Here is an 11,007-nt window from a genome sequence, read left to right as displayed (position 1 = left end):
ACTCAAGGAACTGCAAGGAAAACCATGTTGTGCAATGTACAGTACTTTCCCTTTAGCAAATTTCAAGTTATTTGCTTTCAGTTTGTACACATTAAAGCAACAGCTCCTCTGATTGCTGCGCATAAAAGCTCACAAGACTCAAAACCCAGTCTGGAGATATACAGCCTATTGAAAACATGTTTTGCCTTGATGTCTATCCCACTGAAATTGGACCCCGTTGAATGGAAGCTACATACCCAAGGGATCACCAGCAGAGCATTGCCTCACTTTAACATGGTTATAGTCCTTTGTCCATCAGTCTATCACACAACATCAGGGCACACAATTCCTTTCATTAAAATGTAGCAACATAAGAAGAGCCTTGCTGGTTCAGACCTAAGGCCTTTCTTATTAAGCAGCTTGTCTCCCACTGTGGCATCTGGAGGCATCCTGCTTCTAGTACCTGACGGGATATAGTCAGCACGACTTGCGGCCACCATGTAGTTGTCTATAAGGCATCCAAGTTAGTGGCCATCACAGCTTTTTGTGGGAGCAATTCCGATAAGTTATTTATTTATTAAAATGTGTAAAGTATGTGTGATTGTTCTGTATAAATAAAAATAATGGCTGGATACAAGTTTCAATAGTTTTATATTATACACTCTAAGAAAGCATAACGATTTATAAAGTTTCTAACAGTGTGTGTGAGTCTGTATTATCTTCAACCTTATTGCACAAATTAAGTATGAAAATGTTCTATTTTTCCACAACAATGTTATCAGTCTCCCCACTCTGACTCTTACCATATTCATTAGTTTAACGATAGATAAAATATCCCATACCCTAATAATCCACTCCTGTAAAGCTGGTGTTCTTAACCACACACTCCATTCAACTTATACCAAATAGTTGTTCTTGCTATAGTTAATAAGTCTTGGACTAATACTCTGCTAGTATTCAACCCTTAATACAACTGAATAAAACAATCAGAATAACTGTTGATAAAGTGTATCCTGTTATTATTTCAACTTTCCTTATTATATCCACCCGGAACCTTTCATTTCAGGACATGCCCCACAAAAATGTTGCATCCTAGCATTGGTTGCCTTGCACCTCCCACTTAAATTACTTGCTGTCCTGTAGATGTGGTTGAAATGTGGCACTGGAAGGACCATATCGCTTCTCCCTTGTCTTTGATCTAAACTAAATATTGTTAAGCGTTGCATTTTTTCCGAATAAAGAAGTTGTTCCACCCACTTGACCATCTTAGTTGCCCTTTTCTGAGCATTCTGCATTTCATACAAGATCTTTATACGTAAATCTTCCAGAGAAGTCCAAAACACTCCAAAAGACCTACTTTGAACAAATAGGAAGCATTCATGTTTTACACATTTTTCAGTTAACTCGAATCGGAACAGGATGAATAAACTATGTGAGTGAACGAAGTAAAAATCCACATATTTAACCTCTAGGAGGAACTAAAAAATAACTACTGTATATAATGATAGTGATATTTTAATAATCCACAGGAAAAAAATTACTAGAAGGTAGAAGAGGATATAAATTCCATAATTCATGAAGACTCACCTGGACGTCATTTTCAGACTCAGCATTGAATTTGCCTCTGTCATTGCAATTTGAAGACTACTTGTAAAAAAAGTTTTCAACAATCTGAACAGCTGGTGCCAGTAATATAATTTGATTTTTTTTAGTTCTCTCATTTAGTAAATAAGGCAGTTAAGAGGAAGACAACTAAAAATACTAGTTTTGCTCATACAAGGAGCAAGGTCGTGGTGCCAACACCTCAGTTTCTGAAAGCAAAGCTTACCTGCTCACCAACCTCCTCTTTGGCATTGGCATCCCCACAGCTGCCATCCACAAGAACCACCTGAGAGCTATCATTGCATAGCAAGTTTTCTGCCACCTGGATATGGGGTTTTGGGAAAGAGATCTGCTCTTTCCTCATCTCTGACGATAGGCAGAGTTGGTAGGAATAAGGTAAAGTTCCTTCTTCATAGTTTGGTGGAAATATGACCTGCGCCTTAGAAAAAGCATTAGGTTCAAAGCATTGGAATAATTTGGGATTTCCTGATTGTCGAAGTTTCATGACAATGACCAGTATCACCGTCAGGAGGAATAAAAATGAGATCAATGCCAAAGCCAGCACCAAGTAAAACTGGAGGTCAGAATGATGCTCTGTGTCACTGGATTGCCTAGTCATTTCAGGAAGTGCCTCTTGGAAGTTCTCGGCAACCACGAGGTTGAGGACCACAGTAGCTGAGAGCGGAGCCTTCCCATTGTCCTTCACCAAGATGACCAGCTTCTGTTTCACAGCGTCTTTCTCCAGAAGGGCTCGTGATGTCCTGATCTCTCCCGTGTGGGTCCCAATGGTGAAAAGGGCTGGCTCTGTGGCCTGCAGCACTTGGTAGGAGAGCCAGGCATTGTGCCCAGAGTCTGCGTCCACAGCCACCACTTTGGTCACTAGGTAGCCTGGCTCTGCTGAGTGAGGAACCATCTCAAACAGGGCAGAGCCCTCAACACCCGGGACAGGATACAGAACGCGAGGGCTGTTATCATTCTGATCCAAAATGTACACCCACACGGTGGCGTTGTTGCTGAGAGAGGGAGAGCCGCCATCTTGGGCCTTCACTTGGATCTGAAACTCCCTGAATTGCTCATAGTCAAAGGAGCGCTGTGCATAGATAGTTCCCGTCTCAGAGTTGATGGAGACGTAAGAGGAGAGAGGCAGCTCCTCCATGTTGCTGTTGAGGATGGAGTAAGTGATACGTGAGTTGCGGTCCAGATCCGGGTCCGAGGCTTTGATGGCAAAAATGGAGGCACCTGAGGGATTGTTTTCAGGCACAAAGACACTGTAGCTTGATTTTTCAAAGGCAGGGGGGTTGTCATTGATGTCTGAAATCTGCAGGGGAATGGTTTTGTTGGAGGAGAGAGGGGGGCTACCTTTGTCGGTGGCTGTGATTGTGATGTTGTATCCTGAGGCTTTTTCTCTGTCCAAAGGACTGTCTGTGAGGATTTTATAGTAGTTCTTAGATGTTGACACTATTTTAAATGGTACATTACTTTGTAAGTGGCATGTACTTTTTCCATTTTCTCCAGAATCCCTATCCTTTATGTTGATGAGAGCTATTACTGTTCCAGAAACAGAGTCTTCAGGAACTGGACTAGATAAGGAGGCCAGAATGATCTCTGGTGCATTGTCATTCTCATCTAGAATCTTTATATTGACATTACAATGAGCCACTAATCCACCTCCATCTCTTGCTTCAACGGTCATAGTATACTTCTCTGTTTCCTCAAAGTCAAGAGCTTCCTTAATTGTAATTGTTCCATTTTGTGGAAATAGGTCAAATTTTTGGTAGGCTCTTTTAGGAATATTACTAAATGTATAATGAATTTGGGCATTCAGACCTTCATCCCTGTCAGAGGCTTTTACTTGCAGTATTGGGGACCCCACAGGAGAATTTTCCCTCAGGCTAACTGTATAAACCTCTTGAGTGAAGACTGGTGGGTTGTCATTGGCATCTGTGACATTAATCCATATCTGGGCAGTCCCAGTTTTTCTGGGTTCACCCCCATCCAGGGCCGTAAGGATCAACTGAAGGGAGTGATCACTTTCCCGATCCAAAGATTTTTGCAACACCAATTCTGCAGATTTATGGCCATCTTCTCCCTGTCGAATCTCTAGAATGAAATAGTGATTTGGACTTAGCTGGTAATTCTGGAGAGTATTAGTCCCAATATCAGGATCTTCCGCTTTCCCAGTATGAAATCTTGTACCTGCTAATGTGGATTCAACAATTTCAAGCCTCATGATTTCATTTAAGAACTGTGGCATATTATCATTAATGTCCTGAATTGCTACAATAATATGGAAAACATTCAAAGGATTTTCAACCACAGCTTCAAAATTAATCAGACAGTGTACACTCTCCTCACATATCTCCTCACGATCTATCCTTTCATTTACATACAGGTTTCCATTTTGTGCATTGATAGTGAAATATGGCTTTTTACCTTCAGAAATGATATGCAGGTTTCTGCTCTTCAGTTCTCTGGCATTCAGTCCCAGATCCTTGGCAAGATTTCCCACCAAAGATCCCTTTGCCATCTCCTCAGGGATGGAATAGTGAACCTCTTCCAAAACTGCTCCACAAAACAAAGATGATAATATCAGAAGTGTTATATACCTCCCTGATGTTTGAAAGCTCTCTCCATGAAGGATTCCTCTCATCTTCATTTTCCTCTTCTCTTTGATGAGCACAGGATTTCAGATTTCCACCAAGACAGGAGATTTTTTTGCCCAATAAAAAAAACTGGATCCTTTGGCTTAATTTGTATATGCTGCAGTGTTTTCTTTTTTCTTTCTCAGCTGAAACGTTTGTTTTAGCGTCTGCTGGTATTCCCGATGTGCAGTTTGGGACAAAGAGATCTCTCTGCAGAAAGCATCAGTGGAACTTCAGCTGCCCTTGGATTGCCGCCTTGTCCAACAGTGACACTGTGAGTCTGAAACCGAGAACTGCAATCTTTTCCCAGTGATTTTTCTCCCCAATACATGTCACACAAGGTCTCTGTTGGTGTTCATATGTGATGGCTCAAGGCAGGCTTTTAAACAGAATATGTGAACCTTCTTTACTAGCTTTAATTTTCACCCCAGTCTTGATATTTTGCAGGTTAATTTTTTACTCTACCTTTATAGAGATATTTACAATTATTTCCAAGCTTATTAATTTGCAGTGCTGCTGACAAAAATGGAATTACAGGCTGCACAATTAAACATTATCATTTATAGTATGGGACTATTTAGAAATTGAGGAAAATGTATTATTGCCTATAGTTAGGCCTTCACATAAACCTTAGAAACAAGAATGTCTGCTTTTAGAGGTATATATCTTCTTGTGTTTGAGTGTATATCCTAAGGAAGCATCTTTTATTACATTGCTTATCACTGAAATTAGTCCCACATCTCATGCTTAGTTTTGTCATCTCACCTTGTATTAGCGCTCAGAATATTGGTCTATTTGTGTAGACAACCCCTTCAATAGATTTATTTAGCAGCTCTCAACTTTGCCATTGTTCCCCCCACATTCATGTGCTCCAGTAATTCAGTCACGGTAGATAGCTTTCCAATTTCTAGTGTTAATTTAATTTACTATGTGTGTTTCTGACCTTGCACATCTACTTCACAGTCTCACAGGTATGGCTCATCACCCTCTTCTTTACACAGAACAATAACATTATAGGTTTTTTGTAAGCCAATAGTATGTAAGGGATCCTGAGTATGCAGCTTGAAACACACACACACACACACACACACACACACACACACTAATTTCCTCTGCACGGCCTGGTCGGCCTCCACTGGTTTCCACCCACAAAGTGATGTTAGTGCCACTCTGCTGGTGCATAATTGCCCATTGTTAGTAGACCTTTCAGCATGAATCAGATTGGAATAATCACTTTCAGTTTCTGGAGTTCAAATGCTTCATTCATGCAGAAACTATCTACAGGATGATTAGTGATGAGAGAGAGAAACAGAAGACATCTTATCTCAACAAGTTGGGAGACAACAACAAAATCGCTCAGCTTTTAGGGGTGAAGTTAACTTAGACATAATAGATACAAACAAGTGCTCACTAGATTGTTACACAATCAAGGATTAATTATAAATTATTAGCAGATGACATCCAATTGTCTTACGGACTACACTCTGGATTTGTGTAGGGGATAGCCTGCAAGGCAGCAGAGTTTTGGATCAGAGTTTTCCTTCTCCTAAATGTGTTACCTTCCCAGGTTGAAGAGGAAGTGATCTGCCACTCACTTCCCTCTACGGCATGTGCAGTAACCACCTTCTTGATTGCTGAACCCACTATTATTTTGTCTGCTCATTCCACCAGAACTTGTCTTCACATGCAGAGAAAGTCCCTAACTCACTGAGGGTTTGAGACCCATCAGCTACCCTCACTTGCTTTAGCCAGTCAGTCAAAGTCATATCCCAGGATGTGACCACTGCCATAGTGCCTGTGTGCATGGTGGGGACCAAAGATAGACAAACTACCTCAGAAGTAGGATGATGTTTCTCCTTTGATGCCCACCAGCCAGGGTCCAAGTATTAGATCAATACTGAAACTGGTCTTTTCTCTTCAGTGCCCTCCCCCTCAGCTCCACTGGGTGCAAATGAAGACCATTAGGTATCATCAGCTCTGAGCCAGTAAGTGCTACAGTCAATGAGGTCATCAGTACAGATGAATAATTGCCATCACCAGATTCCCCCAAACTAGTAAGAATGCCATGAAGGTTGGTTTGGGTAACTGTCCTTTCAGGTCATAGGCTGCCCACTATAGGATCCTCATGCTTTCTAACCTACATAGCACTTGCTAGTTGTGGCACATTTAAAAAGAATGGCTGGGGTCCAATTACAGCCAGTCTTTAATTATTGACTGCCTAGCAGATGAGAAAGCTCCTGTCATTCATCCTCTCATTCGGCCAATTTAGCAACAAGAACGAAATACTACCATTCAGCCCCAACTGGGAACTAATAGAGCCTGCCTTGTTTGAAGCTAGAAGGAGAAGGCCAGATACTGCCATGCCAAACAGAGGCCTAGAGATGGTGCCACCATGCCCACGCCAACTGTCCACAGAGGCAGCGTTGAGAATATGCTGCACAATTTACACCTCCAAAAGATTAAAGCAAAAGCGTCTTCTGTGGAGTTCAAAGATACACATAAAAAGGTTGCATCCACATTACACATGACCTCCTACATTAAAACAATGGGTTAAGCATTGCATTCAATGCTCAATTAAATACCAACAATTTGATCAGTGAAATCCAATCCTCACTGGTCTATGAAACAGGGAAACTCTAGATCTGAACCATGATGTCAAAGTACTTTGTACAATGTTTTTCCCAACTGTCCACAGAGGCAGCATTGAGAACATGCACAACCATTTACATCTCCAAAAAATTAAAGCAAATGCATTTTCTGTGGAGTTCAAAGATGCACAAATAATGTTGCATCCACATTACAGATGAAGTCCTGTATTAAAATAATGGGTTACATCTTGCAGCCAATGTTCAATTAAATGCCAACAATTTAAGGAGAGGAACCCAATTCTTGCTATTGAATGGAACAGGGAAATTCTGTATCTGAACCACCGGGGGTGTGGGTGCGGGGGTGTATTACAATGATCTTCAATATAAACTATAGGCAACCTATTTAGACTTGTAAATATAAGCAGCCTAGTACTAGATTAAAATCAATTTATAACATAAATCCAGATTGCTACAGCTCACTACAGGTTAAAAACGATACAGATACACTATATTGGGTGATAGTATAGTATAGTAATAGTAATAGTAATAACTGTAATAGCAATAGCAATAGTAATAGTAATAACTGGGTGAATGTTGTAGAATGTTGTAGTTGTCCATTCTTGAGTCAAATTGATGCCAAAAAACACAAGGTACTTAGATCATCATGTCACAACGTACTTAATGCAAGGTATACATGTGCGTTGTGTGTGTATGTGTGTAACCAAACCCCTCCGCCCCCGAACAAATCTTGAAAAAAAGAGATTTATAACTAGCCTAGCTTTAGGGAGATTTAAGTAAATCATAAGCCCCCCCATGCCATTTTTATTGTGACTCATGATGATGTATGAATGCTTATTTTGTTTTTGGTTCTTTGTTAATGTTCTTGATATTGTTTTGTGGACTAAGAGAGCTGTAATGCTTTGTGAATTTTATAATATGACTTTAGCCTATTTTTAAACTTGTTTTGTTAAAAGTGTATTTTAAAAGGTGGTTGTTTTACTTTACTGATGATTTGTTTATTATTTTGTATGATTTTTATTGTGCTTGTGATGTTCTACTGTTATTATTTATGGTACAATAAGCCGCTTTGTGACTAATGTGAGTGAGTGTCCCATATCCTCCTGCTGAAATCCTGCAACTTTTTATAACACCAATGCTCTGGTTTATTCTTTGTCCCGCTTTCATTATACAGTAGTGCCCCTACAAATGGCAATAGTTTAACTAGCAAGTAGTGCTATTTTTCATGTAAGTTTATGTAAATCTTATTACCTAGTTTAGATTTTGTTACTCGCTCTGTGCTAAGGACTAATGCAATGACAGCTGTTCACTTCAAAAATGCAATAACACTGGGGAGGCAGCTCAAAACAAGTAATAAAGAAAAATGATGTGTGGACAATCCAGTATACATTGACTATTAATACACTATTATTGTGTCAAATGTTGAAGAATGCACCAGCAAAACAAAGAACAAAAAATTGCAATATCCCCTGAAAGTAGAAAATGGAATACCTCAACTGACTACGAAATAGCTAATTGCACCAGGTGGTTTAGCCTCAGCTACTTAGAACAGATAGGAAAGATGATGACACATGAGAGCTTTTATATTGCAAGCTGCCATGCGATCTTTGGATGAAAGGGAGTATAGAAAGCTAATAAATAATTAAAATGAACATACAAAATAAAGCCCTACCTATTGATTTCTATATGAAAAACTAACTAAAGACTGAAAAAGGCAGGTACACCTGCAGTATAAAAGGTTGTATTGAAATGTCACTTAACGGTAAAGAACTACAGAGTGTACCATGCATGTAACTGCAGAGAACAAATCTTACCTCTTCACCATTAGCCATCTCAGAATGAAAACTGTTTCCACTGTTGCCTGTAAAAGGCACACTAGGTTTCTCACTGCCAAGAATATTGTCTACCATCTGAACACTGGGTGTCAGGAAGGCAAACTCATTCTTCCTGGTCTCAGAAGACAGACACAGCTGGTAGGAATAGGGCAAAGTCCCATCTTCAAAGTTGGGTGGGAAGATATCACCATTCTTGGAATGGGGAACAGGACCAAAGCACTGTAGGAACCTGGGATGCCCTGATTGATGGAGCTTCATTGTAACGGCCAGAATGACAGTCAAGAGGAACAAGAAGGAGATCACAGCTAAGGCCAGCACCAAGTAGAACTGCAGGTCAGACTGATACTCCGAGCTGCTGGGTTGGCTCTTCATTTCCGGAAGGGCCTCCTGAAAGTTCTCAGCAAACACCAGGTTCAGAGTCATGGTGGCCGAGAGAGACGGCTGCCCGTTATCCTTCACCATAATGACCAGTCTCTGTTTCACAGCGTCTCTCTCCACAAAGGCCCTGGCTGTCCTGATCTCTCCAGTATGAGAACCAACTGTGAAGAGTGCCGGCTCAGTGGCCTGAGTGAGGTGGTAGGAGAGCCAGGCGTTGTGTCCGGAATCTGCATCCATGGCCACCACCTTGGTGACAAGATAATCTGCCTCGGCCGAACGAGGCACCATCTCAAACAAGGCTGAGCCCTTGGCTTCTTGTGAGGGGGACAGGATACGAGGGCTGTTATCATTCCTGTCAAGAACAAACACCCTGACGCTCACATTGCTGCTGAGAGGGAGAGAACCCCCATCTTGGGCCTTCACTTGCAGATGGAACTCTCTGAATTGTTCATAGTCAAAGGATCTCTGGGCATAGATGGTGCCGGTCTCTGAATTAATGGAAATATAGGAGGAGGTGGGAAGCTCCTCGATGTTGCTGTTGAGGATGGAGTATGTGATCCGTGAGTTCTGGTCCATGTCAGAATCAGAGGCTTTGATGGTGAAAATGGAGGCACCTGAAGGATTGTTTTCTGGCACGTAGATGTTGTAAGACGATTTCTGAAAAGTAGGGGCATTATCATTGATATCTGAGATCTGTAGTGAAATTGTTTTGTGTGTGGAAAGAGGTGGAGTTCCTTTATCAGTGGCTGTGATTGTAATACTATATGCAGGAGCTATTTCTCTGTCCAAAGGACTGTCTGTCTGGAGCTTGAAGTAATTGTTAGATGAGGGAAGAATTTTGAAGGGTAAATCATCGTGTAAATAGCAAGTGACCTTCCCATTATCTCCACTATCTCTGTCATTTACATTGATCAGAGCAATAACTGTCCCTGGCAGAGAATCTTCAGGAACAGGGCTGAACATGGAGGCTAAGGTCACATCCGGGGCATTATCATTCTCATCATGAACCCTTAGCTCAATGTTAGAATGTGTCATCAATCCACCTCCATCTTTTGCAGCAACTGTCATCGTATATTCATCATTGTCCTCAAAATCCAGTTGCTCCAGTAGTGTGATTTGGCCGCTGATGGGATCCAGCTTGAATTTCCGTTCGGCAGTTGCTGGTATGTTGCTAAAATGATACCTGATTTGGGCATATAAACCTTCATCTTTATCAGAGGCTGCAACCTGGAGCACAAGTGACCCAACAGGAAGATTTTCAGATAAGCTGACCTTGTATACCTCTTGACTGAAAACAGGTGGGTTGTCATTGGCATCTGTGACATTAATCTGTATCTGGGCCGTCCCAGTTTTCCTAGGCTCACCCCCATCCATAGCGGTAAGAACCAAGTGAAGGGTCTGTTCACTTTCTCGATCAAGAGGTTTCTGTAGCACCAGTTCTGCATATTTATTTCCATCCTTTCTCTCTCTAATTTCCAAACTGAAGTACTGATTGGAGCTCAGCTGGTAATCCTGGAGAGAGTTCATCCCAATGTCAGGATCTTCTGCTTTCCCAAGGAGAAATCGAGTGCCTGGCAAAGTTTGTTCTCCTGTCTCCAAGTTGATGTTGCCATTGAGGAATTGTGGTGCATTATCATTAACATCCTGGATTTCCACTAGCACATGAAAAATATTCAAAGGGTTTTCCACCACAACTTCAAAATTAACAAAGCAATTTGGATTTTTGCCACATATCCCCTCCCTATCAATCCTGTCATTTACATAGAGGTTTCCATTCTCTGCATTGATACTGAAATGCTGCATTTTAGCCACAGACACAGTGTGCAGATTGCGATGTTTTAGTTCTTTGGTGCTCAGTCCCAGCTCCTTGGCGAGGTTCCCCACAACAGAACCCTTTGCCATCTCCTCAGGGGTTGAATAATGAATCTGCTCTGATGCAGCCCAACAGGTAAAAGACAATAGAGA

The 11,007-nt window shown here is 41.3% G+C and overlaps 2 pseudogenes across 2 annotated transcripts; both read right to left on the bottom strand.

Moving 5' to 3' along the window:
* Positions 1–600: 600 nt before the first annotated feature.
* On the bottom strand, positions 601–5,254 carry LOC307219945 (protocadherin gamma-B1 pseudogene; annotated as a pseudogene). The gene has a single exon. The product of its transcript is annotated as a protocadherin gamma-B1 pseudogene (transcript).
* On the bottom strand, positions 5,176–10,944 carry LOC307219556 (protocadherin gamma-B5 pseudogene; annotated as a pseudogene). The gene is made up of 2 exons: positions 8,644–10,944; positions 5,176–5,214 (listed from the first exon to the last, which is right to left on the bottom strand). The product of its transcript is annotated as a protocadherin gamma-B5 pseudogene (transcript).
* Positions 10,945–11,007: the final 63 nt, after the last annotated feature.

This window comes from Podarcis cretensis (assembly GCF_951804945.1).
Source record: "Podarcis cretensis genome assembly, chromosome: 7".
Classification (NCBI taxonomy): domain Eukaryota; kingdom Metazoa; phylum Chordata; class Lepidosauria; order Squamata; family Lacertidae; genus Podarcis; species Podarcis cretensis.
The sequence above is the reverse complement of the archived record's forward strand: the minus strand, read 5'-3'. Positions and strand labels throughout refer to the sequence as shown.